This window comes from Trifolium pratense, linkage group LG6 (assembly GCF_020283565.1).
Source record: "Trifolium pratense cultivar HEN17-A07 linkage group LG6, ARS_RC_1.1, whole genome shotgun sequence".
Lineage (NCBI taxonomy): Eukaryota > Viridiplantae > Streptophyta > Magnoliopsida > Fabales > Fabaceae > Trifolium > Trifolium pratense.
Window position 1 is genome coordinate 42042288 of NC_060064.1, and position 23737 is coordinate 42066024.

Consider the following 23737-nt stretch of genomic DNA (forward strand, 5'->3'; position numbering starts at 1 on the left):
CTTCAAGGATGCAAACAACGCATACACCTCTACAGGTTCCTTCAATGATTCTACTACTTCCTTCTTACTCATCAAATGCAAACTCTCCTCCGGTTTAGGAAATACAACGGTCTTCTCACAACAATTGATATGGACTCGATTAAATATCAACCAGTTCATACCAAAGATAACATCTATTCCACTAAGTTGGATACACACTAGGTCCATTCCAAAGTGCCTACCAAACACGGTTACGGGACAATCACGACATACTAGACGGGTGGTTACAGAACCATTAGCAGGAGTTTCTATTTCCATACGACCAGACATTTGAGACACAAGTATACTAAGACGCTTCATGCAATCAACAGATATAAAAGAATGTGTTGCTCCCGTATCAATAATCGCAATTAAAGGAGTGTTATAGATGAAACACGTACCTCTAATGAGATTATCTCCCTGATCCGCATCATCTCCACTCAAGGCAAACACCTTTCCCATAGTCTTCTTCGGCTTCTTGCACATAGGACTCTTGTAACCCTCTTCACCACAATTGAAGCAAGTCACCTTCACTAGACAAACATCGGACCTATGACCCCACTTTCCACAATTGAAACACTTGTCTCCTTTCCCTGGGCATTCATAAGACTTATGGCCCACTTCTCCACACCTATAGCACTGACCGCTACCTCTCTTCTTTCCACCACTAGCCTCAACAACTTTCTTTCCCTTGTCACCATAAGGCTTCCCACGGTCTTGACCTTTTCCCCTTTTGTCACTCATGGCCTTGTAGTAGTTAGTCTTGGCCTTTCCATCATCATCACAAATACGGCACTTATCCACCAAAGTTGCAAAGTCTCGGATTTGAGAAAATCCGATAAGATGCTTGATGTCCGGGCGCAACCCACTTTCAAACTTGACACACTTGTCATTCTCAGCTTCCACGGTGTTATAGTGTGGACTAAACGCACAAAGCTCCTCAAACTTCACGGAATACTCCGCCACAGACATGTTTCCTTGCTTGAGCTCCATGAACTCCACCACTTTCTTGTTCCTAATATCAGCCGGAAAGTACTTCCTCAAGAACTCTCCCTTGAACATCTCCCAAGTGATTACCACACCACCAATTCCCATCCTCAGCTTAGCATTCTTCCACCACTTGTTAGCTTCCTCACGAAGTACATAAGTACCCAAGGTCAACTTACTCTCCTCGGTACATCTCATAGCCTCAAAGACAATCTCAACTTCCTCTATCCACTTGACAGCAGCCTCCGGAGCATAGCCTCCAGTGAAAAGCTTCGGATTATGCTTCATGAACCTCTCTAACCTCATCTCATCTTCCCTCCCGGGTTGATGATCTCTAGCCACGATGTTGGTCAAAGTAGCTATCGCATCTGCCATCTGATTGTTAGCCCTCCCAGCCATGATCCTGAACAACCAACCAATCCAAGAACAGACTTAGAAAGGTAATATCAACAGTGTTATCTCTACACAAGTTGAATATATGGGCAACTAATCCTAATTGGTTCCACATGAACCGACCTTGCTCTGATACCACTATTGTAACACCCAAACCCCTTAACGCGTATTTATTGAATATAAATAAATAAAACACTTAAGAAAACTCAGGCGTCACATGTTATAATACAAAACCTCGGCATAATTAAAATCATGCTAGCACAGCGGAAATTAAAAACGATATTTATCATAGTGCATATCATACAATAGTCATAATTGTTCACACAATATCCCTAGGCTCTAGGCCATATCAACAAAGGATATTATGTTTACAACCCAAAAGATAGGATTAGCAAAGTTAAATATGCCATCACGGGCTTAAATACAAATCAAGCGAATATCCCATCACGGTATTACACCTAATCAGAGCAACTCTATACAACCCGTCAAAAAGATATATAAAATATATCTAAAGGAGTAGTCTAAGCTAAACTCCTCACCAAAAAGCGCACTACACGAGCACGAGCAACCTCTAACTCTGATCGGGATCCTCAACCTGAGAATCTGAACCCCCAACGGTCCAGCACATAACACAAAGCACGAGAGTTAGATCACATAATCAAAATATAAGTGTAAGCAAAACGGTACTTAAACACTTCTCAATATTCATGCATCTATCATACATTCATCCATATCCATCAACAATCTATCATTCAATTATAAGTACATAAACACATATAATCGAATACTCACACAATCAATTATCACAATTATCCAAGTATGTGTCACATATCACTTATCACATAAATGTACACATATCCTAATGCATTCTAATGCGTCAACTTCATTCAATGTCATCCTAGACATATCTAATGCATGTGGCACCGTTTCGTCTTTATTAGAGTATCTCACCTCTAATATTCGTCTTTATCGGATAAATATAATCTGATATCCGTCTTTATTGGAATATCCAATATACAACAACAAAATTCATGAATGCATGTATATGTTTTTCATGAATTCACCAACAATTATTTAGCATAAAACTCGTCATTTACTATGTGGAACACTATCCAACATACGTCATTATTAAGATTAACAAAACCTTAATATTCGTCATTTACAACATCATACATGATTAACAATCGTTATAAGCATCAACAAGCATCAACAATCATCAACAAGCATCAACAATCATGTAAGAATAAGACACTGATTGAAAATACATGCAAAGGAAGATAGCAGATGAAAAATTGGTGAAATCTGCAGTATTTCCGCCTGGGGCGGAAATATTTACGTTTGGGGCGGAAGTTTACGTTTGAGGCGGAAATGTTTACGCCTGAGGTGTAAAAACATCTGAAAGGCTGGCTGCTCACTGCTCTGCCGTTTCAGGCGGAAATTATTGCGCCTGAGGCGGAAAAACATGCGTTTTCTACACAAAAACGCACAAAAATCCCATTTTTCATGTTATAAATCCCAAAAGAGTTTGTATTCAAGCATAACAAACATGGATGAACACAAAAGGACAGTCCATTTCTCAGATCTACATCATAAACATCGAAAAAGTAAAGATTGAACACTTTTTCATCAAAACTCTCAAGAACACAAAGTTCTTGAGTTTAATCTTTCATAAACTCGTTTTTTAATCATTAAATCCGTTCATTAATCATGTTAAAAACATGTTAAACATATTAAGAACCTTAGGAACGATTTCCATCAAGAAAATCCGTTCTAAGCTAAAACGAAAATGGGGTGGAGGAAGTTCGGGTAAGGAGAAATCGACATTCTCCCCTTCCTCGAATCACCCACGACTATGGAGCCTACTCTCATACCTGGATTCGAAGAAAACTCGATGAATGATCTTGAATCTCTCCCTTTCTTCTTGCCCTAGCTCTTGAGCTCTCTTCTCTCTTCAACTTGTCAAGAACAAGAACAAATGAAATGTTCTCTCATGACTTGGCCATATGGCCGCCCCACTCATGCTCACAAGGCCCATTGGGCCTCAAGCCCATTGACTTGGCCCAATAACACGTTAACTAACTCTACTCGCTTAATAACTAAAGTACTCGATAAATAACTCAAGTTATTAACTTAATTAAAATTCTACGTTAATAAAATATTTTAACACATAAAAATTATTAATTTGAAAATTGGGTCGTTACACCCGGCGCAATGCAAAAAGATATACTTCAAACCTTTTATGCTTCAACATTCATGCTCCTAAACAACAAAAACAAAAGAATTAGCAGGTGCCAGGACGCAGCATCGAAAGTCAAATATAGCCCACTCACAATACAAAAATAGATATGTAAAAATATATACTGGTGTTTTTATCCTAAGGCTGAATGAATAGTATATTAACCTCTGCTTGCCACTGGCTAGAGCACACCACACACATTCATAGCTGTCGCCCTGTAACATAGAAAAACAGAAAATTCAAATGAACCGAGAAGAGTAGTTACTGAGTATCATAAAGACTAAAAAGTGAAATCTTTTTTACATAGATGATAAAATTAAAGTATTGTACACAGCCTGCAGAACATGATGCTTCATTGGAACAAATTTCCGTCCTTGTAGTCAATATGAAATGTCACAATTTAAGCTCCCACCTAATACCATAGGACTTACAGCAACAGCAAGTAGCTTTACACTTGGGGGTGTCCGTGTGTTGGGTTTGGCCCAATGTGCTACCCAACCTAATCAAATTCCACTGGTTCAAATAAGCAAGAAATCCATAATTTTGCTGTCGAACTCAAACCAACCCAAACAATTATGAGTAAGATAGTTTAGATGGGTCATCAAGTCATAAGACTTAAATTATATATAAAATGCTAAAAAAACTATTTATATAATTTAATAACATTCTATTCGATATAATTCCAACATTTAGACTAAATTCTATAATTTAAAATTCAGCATTTGAATTAAATTAAACACTTCATTCAAGAGTATCAAAAAGCCTTCTGAATGTCAATCTGACCCAAAACCATAAGAAGAAAGCTTCATTCAAGAGTATCAAAAGCCTTCCGAATTTCAAATCTTGAGGGCCAGATTGCCTTTAAATTGCTTCTCCGTGCAGAACATTAATCGCCAAGACTAGCAAGACAAAACACATATATGTAACTGTTGGAATATATTTAGTTTCCAAGTTTGTTATCTCTAGGAGATTCTAAACATATCATTATTTCCTTTTATTTCTCCTTTTAACTATTTCCTCCATAAATCAAGGAGATAACTAGCTGTACTTTGATTATAAAAAACAGCCTTGAGCTGATGAATAAAATATAACAGCATTCACCCTATTTTTCTACAGTAACGAATCCCGAAAGGCTGAATTGAATGGAAAGTATGTTAACCTCATCCTGCCACAGGCTCCACAGCACACTGCACATTCAACACCCACACATAAAACTCACGGAACTGCAAACAATAGATGCTGAGTATCAAACAAAGACTAAAATGATGACACAATTGTGTCAGTAGAAATGGCCAAATTTAAGCGCAATAGTGGCAAGTATTCGACACAGCCTATGTTCATGGCAATGATTTTCCACCCGCTTTGGAAGATCATGTACTCAACATGAAATTGCATAATTTAGGCAATCCTCGTAATATGGAGGAGTCCTAGGGTCACAACACAAAACACAGATTCTTAAAAATCATATAAACTTCAAAAACCAATTATAATCTCTGCCATAATCGCACATTCATATATTTATCTTTTGTAAATCAAAAAGAATAAACAGTAAGAATCAACAGAGAAATAATGAACCAAAAATAAGGCTTGATAGTTGACACTACAGAGAACTGAATCGTTACAATACAGAAAGCCATATCAAAGTAGGTACAGGTAAATAAATCACACCATCCTACAAGCTTTCCTAATCCTCAGGTTCCTGATAAACAACACAAAAAAATCCAACAATACCACATCACACCATCCTACAAGTACTCTAATCAAATCGAGTAGGTACAGGTAAATAAAATGGCCCGAGTTATCCCACATTACATTTATAGGCTTCTCTGCTGTAACAACCAAGTAGTACTTCGTGGAACTTGAAGAATCAAGAAAAGTAGATCCCCCAAAGAAAGAAATGTCAAGAATTCATATTCAGAGTAGAGATCACCAAATGATTTAGCATAACAGTGAGAATATATGAAGGTGCTCAATGTGAAATGAAAATAATTTAGTCTTCCACACTGTGACAATACCTATTTCATATATCATAAACAAAAGTAAAATTGTAAAAAAAATAAAAAAATAACATAGGAAGTGAAAATCAAATAAGGACCCCAAGCTTTCCATAATTCCTCATCCTTGGCACGATGCGAAAAGATATACTTCGAACCTTTTACACTTTAACATATATACTCCCAATACAAAAAAAATAAAAATAAAATAAAATAGCAGGCGCCAAGACGCACCATCGAAAAGCAAATATCCACACTCCCAAAACAAATATAGATATGTAAAAAAATACTGGTTTTATCCTAAGACTGAATGGATAGTATATTATTAACCTCTGCTTGCTACTGGCCAGAGCACACCACGCATTCATAGCTGTCTCCCTTGTAACACAAAATTCAAATGAACTGAGAAGAGTAGTTACTGAGTATCAAAAAAGCTGAAATGTGAAGTCTTTCTTGTACTGATAAAATTAAATCATTCTGCAGAACCAAGATATACTAACAAACCGATGTATTCCTCAAATAACATGCTCAAACCAGCTAAATCAAGAATTAACCATCTTTCCTAAAATAGGTTATTATTCCAAACCATATCTAAGTTCAGTTTGCACACATGCAACATAGTATTCTCTTCAAACAAATAAATTGCATTTCTCCAGTACATCAAAGTTTAACAAAGGAAAACATACCTTCTTGCAGAAAATTACAACTTTTTTCCTGTGATCAACTTTCATTGTTAGAAATTTATGTTTAACAGCATCTACAGAAATGTACCTGTTGTAGCAACCTCATCCTTGGGTGGTACTTTAAGTGCAAGAATCGAGGGAAGAAATGTCTGTGTAAATGTCCTGCACTTCTTATGAAGCATAGGACATTACTCCCTCTGATGACTGCAATTAATCCAAACACAAAATCATCAGACCTAGTCTAAAGCATCAGCATCAGCATTAGATAGATATATAAACATCCGCATCAGTCTACTATATAAAACGCGACGTGACTCTGATTAGATCATCAATGCACAACATACATCCACAATATAATGAGATAAAAATACAATGTTCAGGATTTGGAAAGTGTTTGAATAACAAGATTCTCATTGTATTAGGCTGCACTTGTAATTGAAATAATTGCACTACACTAATTTTTTACTGAGAAAATCAACATAATGACGAGTACATCGTCAGTAGCCAGAAACAGAAACGAAGCTATTTTTTAAAAATCTACAAGGAAAATGTCAGGTGAGGAAGCTATTATTGCAGCTGAGCCAGTGGCCGTTTCTACTGCTGGAATTCTAGGCGAGCCAATGGATACCATGACTGCCTTGCAACTTGTGCTTAGGAAATCACTGGCATACACGGTGGTCTTGCGCGTGGCTTCCACAAAGGTGAAAGCTCAATGAGACTAGGGATTCATCCAATGAGCGTGTTTCTTTCCTTTTCATTTTCTAGTTATTCATGGGACTAGGGATTTCAAATGTTTAATACGGGTTTTCGACTCCCTGTTTTTATAGTTACTCTCAACTAGTTACACAATTTATAGTTACTCTAAACTAGTTACACAATTTTGTTTTGCTATGCTATCGCAATGTATTTTAATCATTATAATAATTTTCCATCTAATACATGAAATATCGACAATCATACTAATGAAGGTAAATCGAGGTTAAAATAATTACCACACAACAAATATTCACAGCCAACATGTGAAATGCAAATATCAAAATCTGTTATAAGCTTGTGATTTGGCAATAAGTTGACGAGGAAAGAAATTCAAATCAATATGACCAACGACGCCATATATTAAAACGAACGAAAAAAACAAACTTGTACATAGTTCAACTTCTTACTTGAAAATCCACTCCATAAGAATACACTTCATAATAATATAAATTACAATGACAGTATAAAAAAATATATAGTGCTTTGTGCTTCAAATAATGAGAATATCTTACCAGTTCAGCAAGAAGTGAAGACCTTGGGAGCTGAGTAGAGACAAAACATAAACAAAAGCAGATAGTAAGATTTGGAAAACAAATATCTATATGCTACCGGGAATATAAAACGAGGGAAAGTAAAATACCATTGTTCTGCAATTAGTCTTATTTTCAAGATTAGAGCATATATGAGATTCGCCATCATAAAATTTTGCTCCTTTTCATGCTCTAGTTCTAAATTGCTTTCATAAGGAGGCACATAAATTGCAGATAGAATATGTAAAACAAACACCTTGAATATGTAAAGAAAAATGAAAATTGCCAACCTGCCAGAGTTCAAATTCAGCGGCAACTATCAGCTGGTCAAATCTTAGATACAATTGCAAGCTTTGAGGAGAAAAAAGACCAGGTCGGTCTGGTTGGTCCCGATATTTGATAAGATTAGCCAAATGATGGTTTCTTGTGATCAGGTCGGTTTTGTGATTTCACAATTTGTGAGGCATACCAATTTAGGAAAGTACAGCAGATTCTAGTTCTCCAATATGCTTCTAATTTAGGAGAAAAACTCTTATTAATATATATCACAAATGACTGGAAAGTAGAAAGAGAAAATTATAACAAAAGAAGTGGAAAATCACACATAACAAAAAAGTGCCAAACCAAGCTGTCCAGAACTCCTCGTCCTTGTGGAGGGTAAAGAGATGCCAAAATGTTCAAATCGAAGTTCAGATCATCAAATTAAGGCCATCAACAGTTGAAAATATATAACACAGCCAGCAAAACATGACGGTTCATGTGTGTACTCATTAATTTGTTCACAGGATGATGCCTGTAACACAAGAATATAGAACGAAGAGTAAAATAGTTATCCAAAGTTTGTTGAACTTTTCAGTTATATAAAAAGAGCATAGTTATACAAAAAGAGCCCCACAAAGTTGTTCCAATTTCTTGCAATGTCAGATTATAGGCCACAAAAATAAGTCTGAACTTTTCAGTTATATAACCACCAACCCTCATCGCACATCAATAGACTTTCCTAGAAGACTGGACACTAAAAGAACACATAGAACAAATGAAAGAGTGTACAAACTTGATTGCTTGATACTACACAAAACATTATTATTGTCTTATTTCACTACACTGTAGTAAACAACTCCACATTTCATTTCACAATTATCTGTCAGACAATTGGAATAACTGCAGCATGCTGCCAAAAATATTTAACGCAAAACAGTGTTAAGAAAACACCGATACGTACATGATAAAATTTAAAGTATATTTGACACAACTGAGGAATTAAAAGAACAAGATTCCAAGGTCATTAAAATAAGAGCAGAAAATTTCAAGATTGGAACTAATAACAAACCTCAGAAGCAAGAAAGCAAAATAATCAACAAGAAAAAAATTACGAATACAGAAGATGAAGATCAAGCAAGAGGTAAACAAAACCAGAAGAGATATTTTGAAAACAAAAAGAAGTTAATATTGATCACCAATTCAAAAGGCTAGACTCCATGCTATGAAGAAGGATATCATTTTTACAAACTATGTTGCAGAAAAACATGTAAAAAATTCAATTTACAATGTCTTCAAATCAAAGCCCAAATATAAATAAAAATAGCAAAGCACGACTCATATCGAAGAAATTTGAAATTTCTATATGAAAATGTTATTGTTCATTGTATCCGGTCGTTCTAGACATCAAACCTTCTCAGCTCGCTGAAAAACAGATAAACACATCTCACGATAATCAAATGAATACTTATATCAAAAAATTATATAAAACAAAATCTTGATAACCGATTTAGAGTGAAGAGTCAAGATGTGATTGTGTGAAATTCTTGAAATTCTGGGAAATGCGTATCAATACGTAAATCCCTACCAAGTGAAAAAGTAAACAAGTACAACAAACCCTGAAATCAAGCGAAAAACAGTTATTGAACACTAAAAGATTTTAAAAGAGATAAGAAAATCAAAACTCAAAGCTCGGGGAGGGAAAAGTGTTGTCTGGAATCTTAAATGCTTCATACTACAGATACACAAAAACCACAACACTATCCCAAAAGACATACATACCAGTAAGCCAAATATTACCTGTATGTAAACCTCTGCCTGCCACCGATTTCGCAGCAAACCACACATTTATAGGCTGAACGAAAAGTATGTGAACCTCTCCCCTGTAATACCCACACAAATAACTCAAAAGAACTACTGCAGAAGTAGATACTGAGTAAACTAGCTGAAATATAAAGCGTCGTAGAAGAGATGACCAAAATTAAAGCCTATAGAAGATGAGCATTCACCGGAACAAATTGTATCCACTTTGCAACGACATGTACCCACTTTGCAACGACATGTACCCATATGACACAATTTTGGATTCCTCCTAATACAGTAATGAAACGGATATCTTTTTAGAAGCACAAATCTCAAATCACATATAACGATAAAAACAACAAAACAGTACAAGATTATGTAAAACTATATAAGTCGTCACAAAATTAAGTCGTCACAAACCCTCACCGCCCATCGATAAACATTAAAACTAAACAGAGGATAATTAAATTGAAGTTAATTTACAATCCAAGTAACCTGATTTGCTTGAAACTACCCGGAACTACCCAAGAAGAGTGTACCAAAATAAACCTTATTGCTTGAAATAACCCAAAACTACTGTTTCAAAACACGATACAGTACATTCAGTATTCACAATTCAACCAGAGGCACTTATTATCATGAATCTAGTTTCGCAAAACATCACCACAATCTGATACCTAACTGAAACAGAATACCAGCGATAAAGACAAAATAAGAAATATTAAAAATATGTTCAAAATTTAATTCATAGTCTCACAATCACAGCCCAAAAATAAAAATGATAAAGAACGATTGGTATTGAAGAAGTTAAATTTATCTATCCGGAACCATTCTCCATTTTTGTCATTATATCAAATCGTTCTAGATTTCAAGACTTCTCAACTTGCTGCAAAATAGATAAATGAATCTCTCGATTATCAAATAAGAATTTTAACCAGATATTAATCAAATAGTCATCGATAACCGGTGTGTAAAAGAAGAGTCAAGAGTAGTGTGATTATGTGAATTTTTTTATATCTACATTCTTGGAAAAACATATCAATACTTACCAACTTCTTTCTCCAGTTGCAGGTTCTACGAGGGATAGCCAAACCTCTTAAACTGTTTCATAGACTTGGTACCCAAACCTATTAAGCTGTTTCGAAGACTTGGTACCCAAACCTACAACATCAAAAGGGGCGCAAACTGAATTCCAAGCAACTGTACAAACCTTCCAAGTATGAATATCAAATAAACTTACGAGTACACACATCCAATTGACGTAAGAGAGACGCAGGCCACATAAATATGAAAGGAATAAACTAACATGCCTTGAATGATAGATTTTACAAGTTGAACTCTTCACATAAATTTGGCTGTTAGATTACATTATAAAAAACATAAATGTAAGAAAACCTAAGGTGTAAAGGAGTGATTTGAAAACACAGGGACAACAGAACTCCAGAGAATAAATGATATGAAAATGATTCCCAATCAAGAAGAGTATGCCAAAACTAACCTGATTGCTTCATACTACCCAATAAGTTACTGCTTCAAAACAGAAGACATGGCAGAACATAGAACAAAGATGCAGTTTTCATTCACAATTCAACACTGGGGTTATAACCATGTATCAACTTTACCAAAACATTACCATTATCTGATACTAAATTGGAAACACCCAAGTCCCTAAAACAGAAAAATCACATGAGAACTCCAGCATTCAGCCAACAAATTAAACGTAAAAGGGATCAAGATATCAAGAGAACCACATCCTCTACAGTAACACCAAAGAGTAAATAAAAAACCAAGAAATATATGCTACAAGAATCAACCGAAAAATTGAATTAAAAAAAAAGATTGATAAGAATTATTTTTTTTTACTAGAGAGCGCAAATAAAATCTCGAGGCTCCAAACTGTGAAGAAAGTTAAAATCTTGACAACCCAAGCTGCAGAAAAACACATTCACAGTTCAATTCGTTTATAAGGAATAATAAAGAACTCACAGATGAAATTTTATTTGTCTATCTAAAGAAATTCGCTATAATATGTTGAATCAATGATCGATATCCGGACTCCGACTCGCTGCAAAACATATAAACGCATATCTCGATTATCCAATGACGAATTATATAAAATAATCTAAAAATTTACAAATAATTCTTGATAACCGATCCATAAAAGATGTAACACCAATTTCAACCAAGGCAGAACGGGAAGGTGTGTACCTCTGCCTGCCACACATTTATAGGCTACTTCCCCTGCAACGCCTACACAAAAAACTCAAAAGAGCTGACAAAAGTAGACGCTGATTATGCAAAAAAAGATTGAAATGCAAGAGTCTCAACAGTGATGACCAAATTATAGCCCAGCAACAGTAGCGACTATAGGACAGCCTCCAGAAGATGATGACTCATTGGAACAATTTGCAAGAACATCGTGTACCAATCAATATGAAGAGACAATTTCAGCTTCCTCCTAATACAAAGAAGTCCCTGGGCCCTTAACTGAAGAGGATGTCTTTTAAGAAGTATCATCTTCATCATGGTGAATTTACAATTCGATTATAGAAAACCTCCCCCGTCAAAGTTAAGTTGTTCCCAATGAACAAATTGTCAGAACAAACAGCACGTATGACATAACCAAATTGTCCAAACTTGCTCGTCTTGGGAAAGGCAAAGAGTTAAGTGAGAGTGGTACACAAGTTCCAAATACAGAAACACACAAACACTGAAAGACACACACAAACACTGAAAGAAAGAAAAAAAAAAGAGCAAGACAGTGTGATTGAGAAAGGAGACCTATGCTGCACATCAAAGCAATGTAACACATACCCTGTGAACATCACAACAGATGAAACATGTGCTGAAAATTTAACAAGATACAGTGTGATTGAGAAAGCAGACCTATGTTGCACATCAAAGCAATGTAACACATACCCTGTGAACAGATGAAACATGTGCTGAAAATAACTCCACAAATAGTTGTAGAAAAGTCAAGAGAAACATTGAAGATTTCTTGAAACCAGGCCGCTAATCAGAATATCATAGTTACAAATACAGAACCCCACAAAGTTGTCACAATTCTCCAAATTTGTGTAATTTATACTGCCAGATTACATATGGAAAACTAAAATGTGAGGAATCAGTAATATGATGGGGTAGTTTTTTTTTTTTTTAAGAAAAAAATGTATTTGAGCTTACTAGATATGATGGGGTAGTGTGATATATAGTTGTAGAAAAACCAAGAAAAAGATTATAGAATTTAGCAGAACATGTTCACACTTCAATTCAATTTTAACAAGAATCACGAAACGTTACTAAAAAGAAAAAGGAATATCTAAATACCGTCATCTCTTCGACTGGTAATAAGACTATTATTTATCTTCTGATTATTATTAATAAGACCCAAATGCAGTTTGGTTACTTGCTTTCATGCTATCATTTCTAAAGGAATCAATACATGCATATAAAAATGGTATATCACATTAATTTTTACCATTCTCTGATAAGATGATAAAAGTTACTTCCATGCTCTGCTGCAAACTTCATAACATCAATCACAGCCATATTTAACATACACAAAAAATGATTAACCATAGGTCAGATGCAAATAGCTATAAATTTCGACAAAAAGTCCCTATTGTTTTTGCCAAACAATAATGATACCATTCAAAAATATAGTGGCAAACAAATACAGCCCACTAGATCACACTATTATTGAGAAAAAGTGTGATACTAATCCATAATGAATATAAAAACAAGATGGAACATTGGGCTTAAAAAATATAGATCCACAAGTACCTGATACACTGACTTCAGTATCAGATCCTTTAAAATGGTAGGAATCTCTGTAGACAATTTACCAAGAAATTGTAGGCATCCTCAGCTAATCCTCTAAAATGGTGAGATATCTAAATATCATCATCTCTACCGCTGATAATAAGACTACTATTTATCTTCTAATTACCTCTAATATCTATACTAATGATATATATCTAATCTAGGCATTGAATATTTCAACTTTTCTAGAGTAACCAAACTAATCAAAATGCAGCAACATAGGGGGATGAACAAGGACAGGAGAAATTAAATTTAGTGCCAATGTTTCCAACTTATATTAAACTAGAGTTTAATAAAGTTCAAGATAGTTTTTATAATCACAGTTTTGATTTTACTGGCATGGTATTTTTAACAAGAGTTAGCTATAATGGTTCACTAAAACCATAAAGTTAAAGTAGCGTATAACCATGTTTCCATTAGCAATTTAGAGGGACAAAATTGGCATAATAATTGCCACTGCAAACATTAATCATGTAGAATGTGTTTGAGTATGGTTCCAACTTGAAATGTGTAGTTTTAAAATGCTTATCTTAAAAGGGGTTATTGGGGAATTATGTGAACAGACATGAGAGATTAACCCACAAAATAGTGTTGTTGTTCCAACTTGAAATGTGTATTGTTTCAATACATAAGTTTCTAACATAGGAGATCACCAAATGAAAGCACAACAACAGCAGCTAATTCCATACCAAATTCTTGCTCCAGTTGCACGTTCTACGAGGGATACCCATTTAGGAGAGAAGAACCATATCTTATTCTTAAATATATCACAAATGACAAGAAAAAACATAACAGAGGAAGTGACAAATCAACAACGCAACAAATTGCCAAACTTCTAGAATTCCTCATCCTTGAGGTATAGAGCAAAGAAATGTATCTAGAATAGGGAATGCTTCATACTCACGTTCCTATACAGATAAACAAATATCACAAGTAGTAAGAGATGTACTTTAGAATCTTAAAGGAAACTACGTGAACCTCTTCTTGCCACGGGTACCGCAGCAAACCACAAATTTATAGGATATCCTCCTGTAATACCCACACAGAAAAATCAAAGGTACATCGTCTGACAGAAATAGATATTGAGTATCAAACAACAAAGACTGAAATGTCGAGAAAAGATGACGAGATTAATGCAGAAGAATGATCATGTACACGTAAGTAATGCAAAGTCGGAGGCTCTGACGATCGATAATAGTAGCACAAACTCCAAGATAGAAATACTTCAACAAACAACAACCGAATAAAACCTCATGAGCAAGAACCCAAAATAATCAACCAGAAAATATTAAGAATATAGAACATGAAGATGAAACAAGAGTTAAATAATAAGAACATGAAAAAATAAATAATTTAATAGATATCACCAAATCAAAACGCTCACCTCCATACTATGAGGAAGGTTATTATTTCGATAAACCAAGCTGCAGAAAAACACGTTCAAAATTCAATTCTCACGTCGAAAAACCAAAGCCCAGAAATAAATAAAAATAGTATAAAACAACTAATATTGAAGAAATTTGATTGATCTATATGAGATGTTCTTGTCCAGTGTATTAAGTCGTTCTTGCCCACTTTATAACAAAAAAAGAGTCAAGAAACATGTGATTATGAAATTCCGAATGAAGTGTGTGAATACTTAAATCCCTAAAAATTTGTTTATATCTCAAATTGAATTCAGATCGCCAGATTAAGCCTAGATGTAACACTTACCCAGTGAACACCATATGATATGTAGAGAAAAATTAATACAACAAAAAGTTGTCAAAAAAAAAAAAAAGAAGAAAGGAAAGAAGATTAGCTTAACTCGCTAAACCAAGTCACCGATCAGCATGACTTTTATGAAGTTGTCCCGGTTTCTCGAGAATCGTGGAAAATTTGGCTGTCAGATTACATTGTCAAAAAATTAAATGTAAGAAAACCTAAGGTGTAAATGAGTAAATTGATAACAATGGGACAATAAAACTCTAGAGAATAATTATGATATGAAAATGATTCCTAAACAAGAAAAGTGTGCCAGAATAATTAGAATGACTACAGCATGCTGCCAAAAACATTAAATGCAAAACAGTGTTTTGAAAACACCTATATGTGATTGTGTGAAATTCATGAGATTCTGAGAAAAGCTCATCAATACAGAAATCCCTACCAAGCGAAAAAGAAACAAGTACGGAAAACCCTGATATCAAGCGGAAAAAAATTATTGAAGACTTAGATTTTAATAGAGATAAGGAAATCAAAACTTAAAGCTTGGGGAGGGAAAAGTGATGTAGTCTAGAATCTTAAATGCTTCATACTCGCGTTCATGCTACATATACACAAAAACTACAACACTCTCCCAAAACAAATACACATGTAAGCCAAAAATTACCTATTTTATCCCAAGGCTGTATGAAAAGTATGTAAACCTCTGCCTGCCACCGGTTCCGCACATTTATTGGCTGAACCGAAAGCATGTGAACCTGTACCCACACAAATAACTGCAGAAGTAGATACTGAGTAAACTAGCTGAAATGTAAAGATTCGTAGAAGATATTACCAGATTAAATGTAAGAACCTAATGTGTAAAGGAGTAATAATCAAGAAGAATGTGCCAAAACGAACTTGTTTGTTTGATGCTACACAACAAGTATTTGTTTTGGGAATGGCTGAACCGAAAGCATGTGAACCTGTACCCACACAAATAACTTAAAAGAACTGCAGAAGTAGATACTGAGTAAACTAGCTGAAATGTAAAGATTCGTAGAAGATATTACCAGATTAAATGTAAGAACCTAATGTGTAAAGGAGTAATAATCAAGAAGAATGTGCCAAAACGAACTTGTTTGTTTGATGCTACACAACAAGTTATTGCTTCAATTCACAATTCAACATTGAGTTATAACCATGTATCAAGTATCGCAAACCATTACCATTATCCGATACTAAATTGGAAACACCATAAAATAGAAAAATCACATGAGAACTCCTGCATTCTGCCAACAAATTAAAGGTAAAAATGATCAAGATATCATAAAATCAAAACCACATCCTCTACTGCTATAAGAAAACCATGAAATATATGCTATAAGAATCAACAAAAAAAATGGAATCAACAAATTCTTGATATATCTACAATTCTAAAAACGCATATGAAAATGCAATTCATAGCGAGCTCCATGACGTCAGCCTATTGAAGAAAACAAGAACGGCAAATTCTGAAATCGAGTCATCAGAAAGCAAACATATGTGAGCAACTGATCTCAAGAATAAGAAGGGAAATAAAATGATATGTTTTATTTATCAAAGGCTGAACGGAAAGTAAGAGGTATGACCAGTTTTATCCCAAGGCGAAAGTTTTATCCAAGGCAGACTGAGAAAGTGTGTACCTCTCTTCCTGCCACACATTTGTAGGTTATCTCCCCTGTGACACCCACACAAAAAACTCAAAGGAGCCGACAAAAGTAGCCGCCGATTATCCAAAAAAGATTGAAATGCAAGAGTCGCAGCAGTAATGACCAAACTATAGCCTAGCAACAGTAGCGACTATATGACAGCCTTCAGAAGATGATGACTCATTGGAACAATTTGCAAGAACATCGTGTACCAATATGAAGAGACAATTGCAGCTTCCTCTTAATACAGAGAAGTCCCTGGGCCCTTAAATGAACGGGATGTTTTTTAAGAAGTATCATCTTCATCGTTGTGAATTTAAAAGACGATTATAGAAAACCCCCCATCAAAGTTAAGTTGTTCCCAACCAAGCATTGTCGGGTTAAGAGGACTGGGAATATTGTAGTTCATTAGCTAGCTAAGTGGGCTGTGTTTGATCCCAATGGTTTTTGGCCTAACTATATTCCTCAATCTATCTTGTACCATGTCCAAAAAGTTGTTGATTTTCAAAAAAAATAAAATAAATAGCCTATGATGTAACCAAAATGTCCAAAAGTCCTCATCTTGGGTAGGTAAAGAGCAGCATGAATCACTAATAACAATATGAACAAAAAACAGTATAAGATAATTGAAAACCTCTCCCAACAAGAAGATAGTAGAAAACCTCTCCCAGCAAAGTTAAGTTTGTCTACAACGAACAGATCATCAGAACACAAACCCTATACATAAGCAAGTTGTCTAAATTTCCTATCATACGAAGTGCAAAGATTTATTCTAGAATCTCATATTCTATGCCAGAGTAGTACTCAGGTTCTGAATACTGAAACACTAAAACTTCCCCAGCTTGTACACAATCAAATAACAATTATTTGAGGATATATAATGTAAGTAAAAAAATGACCAATTATATTCCAACGATGAATGAGAAAGTCAGTGAAATCTTGCCCAAGCATGCAGAGAAGCATTGAAGCAAATATGTTTAAATCTAAGTTCAAATTACCAAATTAAGCCAAGAGGAATTGAAAAATTAAACACAACCACAATGACAACCTGCTTTCACAACATACACCAGTTTTCATGCAGAATTTTTCAGTTTAGCAAAGTAACAGAATAAAACCTGTCCCAAGTAACTTACTGAGTTTAACTTCATTCAGCCAATATGCATTCTACGGTTGTTCCTGCATTTGAACAGGTTAGATCTCATCTAGCAAATATGAACTCGAAGCATGAATTATAGAAATAATCAGCAAGCAAACACCAGAACCCCAACACTACTTAAGAATAATTTGTTTCAAGGTAGTAGGTGGCAGCAGAATAATTCAAAGTCAATGCATGAACAATTCAAACAAATGAAAGATAAGAATAGTTACATACAATAAATGAGAAGCACAAGAAGTTTCTAAGTGTAGGGAGGGACCAACAATTACACTATTCACCTATGAAGCAATACCTTTGATACACCCTCGACGACTTTAATTCCTCTAATGTGAAATCAACTGCCTATGGGACTAAACTATTTCAATAGATAGGCATCGAAATACAGATCTGATATATACATGTAGTCAAAGTTGACCAACACTAAGAAACGATTTTGGCTGCACATTTAGTTGTTTGACAAGGTTATCTATCTATGCTAGCTTCACTTGCAGCAACAAAAATGAGTATTTGGTCTCTAGCTTCATGTGATTGGATTCAATTTATCTTCATGAGTGAATACTTAAATCCCTAAAAATTTGTTTATATCTCAAATTTAATTCAGATCGCCAGATTAAGCCTAGATGTAACACTTTACCAGTGAACACCATATGATATGTAGAGAAAAAATAATAAAACAAAAAGTTGTCAAAAAAAAAAAAAAAGGAAAGAAGACTAGCTTAACTCGCTAAACCAAGTCACCGATCAGCAAGACATTTATGAAGTTGTCCCGGTTTCTCGAGAATCGTGGAAAATTTGGCTGTCAGATTACATTGTCAAAAAATTAAATGTAAGAAAACCAAAGGTGTAAAGGAGTAAATTGATAACAAAGGGACAATAAAACTCTAGAGAATAATTATGATATGAAAATGATTCCAAACAAGAAAAGTGTGCCAAAACAAACCTGATTGCTTGATACCACAAAGTAAGTAATTGCTTTAAAACAGACGACACAGCGGCAAACAGATGCAGTTTCAATTCACAATTCAACACTGAGGTTATAACCATGTATCAAGTTTCCCAAAACATTACCACTATCTACACACTAAACTGTAATCAACAGCTACACGTTTCAATTCACAATTACATATTACTCGATTAAAATGACTACAACATGCTGCCATAAAAATTAAATGCAAAACAGTGTTTTGAAAACAAATGTGATTGTGTGAAATTCTTGAGATTCTGAGAAAAGCTTATCAATACAGAAATCCCTACCAAGCGAAAAAGAAACAAGTACGGAAAACCCTGATATCAAGCGGAAAAAAATTATTGAAGACTTAGATTTTAACAGAGATAAGGAAATCAAAACTTAAAGCTTGGGGAGGGAAAAGTGATGTAGTCTAGAATCTTAAATGCTTCATACTCGCGTTCATGCTACAGATACACATAAACTACAACACTCTCCCAAAACAAATACACATGTAAGCCAAAAATTACCTGTTTTATCCCAAGGCTGTATGAAAAGTATGTAAACCTCTGCCTGCCACCGGTTCCGCACATTTATTGGCTGAACGGAAAGCATAGGACTTACAGCAGCAGCAAGTAGTTTTACACTTGGGGGGTGTACGTGTGTCGGTTTTGGCCCAATGTGCTACCTAATCAAATTCCACCGGTTCAAATAAGCAAGAAATCCATAATTTTTCTGTCAAACTCAAACCAACCCAAACAATTATGAGTAAGATAGTTTAGATGGGTCATCAAGTCATAAGAAATTATATATAAAATGCTAAAAAAACTATTTATATAATTTCATAACATTCTATTCGATATAATTCCAACATTTAGACTAAATTCTATAATTTATTCAGCATTTGAATTAAATTAAACACTTCATTCAAGAGTATCAAAAATCCTTCTGAATGTCAATCTGACCCAAAGCCATAAGAAGAAAGCTCCATTCAAGAGTATCAAAGCCTTCCAAATGTCAATCTTGAGGGCCAGATTGCCTTTAAATTGCTTCTCCGGGCAAAACATTAATCGCCAAGACTAGCAAGACAAAACACATATATGTAACAGTAACGGATCCCAAGGCTGAATTGAATGGAAAGTATGTTAACCTCATCCTGCCACAGGCTCTACAGCACACTGCACATTCAACACCCACACATAAAACTCACGGAACTGCAAACAATAGATGCTGAGTATCAAACAAAGACTATAATGATGGCACAGTTGTGTCAGTAGAAATGACCAAATTTAAGCCTTGCAATAGTGGCAAGTATTCGACACAGCCTATGTTCATCGCAATGATTTTCCACCCGGTTTGGAAGATCTTGTACTCAACATGAAATTGCATAATTGAGGCAATCCTCGTAATATGAAGGAGTCCTTGGGTCACTGCACAAAACTAAAATACACACACAGATTCTTAAAAATCATATAAACTTCAAAAACCAATTATAATCTCTGCCATAATCGCACATTCATATATTTATCTTTTGAAAATCAAAAAGAATAAACAGTAAGAATCAACAGAGAAACAATGAACCAAAAATAAGGCTTGATAGTTGACACTACAGAGAACTGAATCGTTACAATACAGAAAGCCAGATCAAAGCATTGTGCTTTGTGCTTCAAATAATGAGAATATCCTACCAGTTCAGCAAGTGAAGACCTTGAGAGCTGAGTAGAGACAAAACATAAACAAAAGCAGATAGTAAGATTTGGAAAACAAATATCTATATACTACCGGGAATGCAAACGAGGGAAAGTAAAATATTGTTGTTCTGCTATTAGTCTTATTTTCAAGATTAGAGCATATGAGATTAGCCATCATCAAATTTTGCTCCTTTTCATGCTCTAGTTCTAAAGAAAATGTAAAACAAACACCTTGAATATGTAAAGAAAAATGAAAATTGCCAACCTGCCAGAGTTCAAATTCAGCGGCAATTATCAGCTGGTCAAATCTCAGATACAATTGCAAGCTTTGAGGAGCAGAAAGATCAGGTCGGTCTGGTTGATCCCGATATTTGATAAGATTAGCCAAATGATGGTTTCTTGTCATCAGGTCGGTTTTGTGATTTCACAATTTGTGAAGCATACCAATTTAGTAAAGGACAGCAGATACTAGTTCTCCAACATGTAGTACAGACGAGTCCTTACGGCACTGTACTGAAGAGGATATTTTTATCAGCACAACCATCATAAATCACAAATAATGATTTATTTTTTTTGACAATAAATCACAAATAATAAATTATAAAAACATAAAATAAAATAGAAACTAAACAGTAAAAGACGGGCAAAGAGTTGTTCCAGAAGTCGTCTCTCTAGAAAGTTAACTTGTACACTATGAAGATAATGTAACCAAGTTGTCGAAAATTCTTCATCTTGGGAAGAGAAATGATTTATTTCTTACAAACTTCAGCAACCAAAAACTTCAACACCACCGTGTACACTATCGAAGAACAATTATTCAGCTCAAATACGTATATGTATAAGTAAAAATTGACCAATTATATCTCAACGATGTGATAATCTTCGCCATCATCAATTTAAATATATAACACAACCAACAAAACATGATGGTTCATCTGTGTACTCGTTAATTTGTTCACAGGATGATACGCTATAATAAATAGTTGATAAAAAAACACAAGAATAAAGAAAGTAGAGTAAAATAGTTATCCAAACGAAGTCAGTGATCAGAAGATCATAGTTACAAAGAGTGCCCCACAAAAGTTTTCAAATTACTTGCACTGTCAGGTTATAGGTCAGAAACTTAAGGCTGAACTTTTCAGTTATATAAACCACCAACCCTCACCGCACATCAATAGGCTTACCGAGAAGACATGACACTAAAACAACACGGAGAAGAAATGAAGTGTACAAACTTGATTGCTAGATACTACACAAAACATTATTATTGTTTTTAAACACACTACACTTTATTGTTTTAAAAAACACACTACACTGTAATCAATAGCTACACGTTTCAATTCACAATTACCTGTTACTCAATTAGAATGACTACAGCATGCTGCCAAAAAAATTAAATGCAAAACAGTGTTTTGAAAACACCTATTTGTGTGAAATTCTTGAGATTCTGAGAAAAGCGTATCAAATACGGAAATCCCTACCAAGCAAAAAATAAACAAGTACAGAAAACCCTGATATCAAGCGAAAAGGAATTATTGAAGACTTAGATTTTAACAGAGATAAGGAAATCAAAACTTAAAGCTTGGGGAGGGAAAAGTGATGTAGTCTAGAATCTTAAATGCTTCATACTCGCGTTCATGCTACAGATACACAAAAACTACAACACTCCCAAAACAAATACACATGGAAGCCAAAAATTACCTGTTTTATCCCAAGGCTGTATGAAAAGTATGTAAACCTCTGCCTGCCACCAGTTCCGCACATTTATTGGCTGAAAGGAACGCATGTGAACCTCTCCCCTGTAAAACCAACACAAATAACAGAACTGAAGAAGTAGATACTGAGTAAACTAGCTGAAATGTCAAGATTCGTAGAAGATATGACCAGATTAAAGCCTTCAGAAGATGATCATTCACTGGAACAAATTCTTTTCACATCATGTACCCATATGACCCAATTTTCGATTCCTCCTAATACAGTAAAATGAAGCGGATATCTTTTTAACAGCATAAATCACATATAACAATAAATATAACAAAATAGTACAACACTAACTAAAGCCTCGCCCAACAAAATTAAGTTATACCCAACAAAATAGATGATCATAAGAAACAACACCTAAGGTTACGGTGGAGATGAATGCTATGGGCCAAGTCACTGATCAACAGGGCTTTTACATTGTCAAAAACTTATGTAAGAAAACCTAATGTGTAAAGGAGTAATAATTTGATAACACAGGGACAATAAAACTCCAGAGAATAAATTATATGAAAATGATTCCCAATCAAGAAGAGTGTGCCAAAACGAACTTGATTGTTTGATGCTACAAAGCAAGTTATTGCTTCAAACAGACGACACGACAGAAAACAGATGCAGTTTCAATTCACAATCAAACATTTAGTTATAACCATGTATCAAGTAACGCAAAGCATTACCATTATCCGATACTAAATTGGAAACACCCTAAAACAGAAAAATCACATGAGAACTCCAGCATTCTGCCAACAAATTAATAGTAAAACTGATCAAGATATCATGAAATCAAAACCACATCCTCTACTGAAACACCAAAGAGTAAATAAAAACAACCAAGAAATATATGCTATAAGAATCAACAAAAAAAAAGATTGATACGAATTAATTTTTTTTACTAAAGATCGCAAATCAAATCTCGAGGCTGCATGCTATGAAGAAAGTTATTATTTTGACAACCCACGCTGCAGAAAAACACGTTCACAGTTCAATTCGTTTATGTTGCATCAAAGTCAAAAAAATAAGGAATAATAAAGAACAACTCATGGATGAAATTTGATTTAACTATCTGAAAAAATCCGTTATTATCCGTTGAATCAAGAATCGATATTCGGACTTCGGCTCACTGCAAAACATATATACGCATATCTCGATTATCCAATGAAGAGTTATATTCAATAATCAAAAAATTTACAAATAATTCTTGATAACGGATCCATTTCAAGAAATTGTCAAATCCTTTATATCTACAATTCTAAAAAAGCATATGAAAATGCAATTCATAGCAATATCTATGACAACAGCCTATTGAAAAGTGCTATTGTAGGTCTATTTTTA

The 23737-nt window shown here is 34.7% G+C and overlaps 2 long non-coding RNA genes across 3 annotated transcripts; both read right to left on the reverse strand.

Annotated features, from left to right (window-relative positions):
* Nucleotides 1-7579: 7579 nt before the first annotated feature.
* LOC123888527 lies at nucleotides 7580-11016 on the reverse strand. Its single transcript, XR_006802148.1, has 3 exons — nucleotides 10708-11016; nucleotides 9656-10544; nucleotides 7580-8390 (listed from the first exon to the last, which is right to left on the reverse strand). It is a non-coding gene; the product is annotated as an uncharacterized LOC123888527 (long non-coding RNA).
* A 4787-nt stretch (nucleotides 11017-15803) lies between these two features.
* On the reverse strand, nucleotides 15804-23521 carry LOC123888528. 2 transcript variants are annotated; one of them, XR_006802150.1, is made up of 5 exons: nucleotides 22349-23521; nucleotides 17988-21155; nucleotides 16393-16455; nucleotides 16237-16315; nucleotides 15804-16149 (listed from the first exon to the last, which is right to left on the reverse strand). It is a non-coding gene; the product is annotated as an uncharacterized LOC123888528 (long non-coding RNA). The 2 variants fall into 2 exon arrangements; XR_006802149.1 differs by having other exon boundaries at nucleotides 15804-16315.
* Nucleotides 23522-23737: the final 216 nt, after the last annotated feature.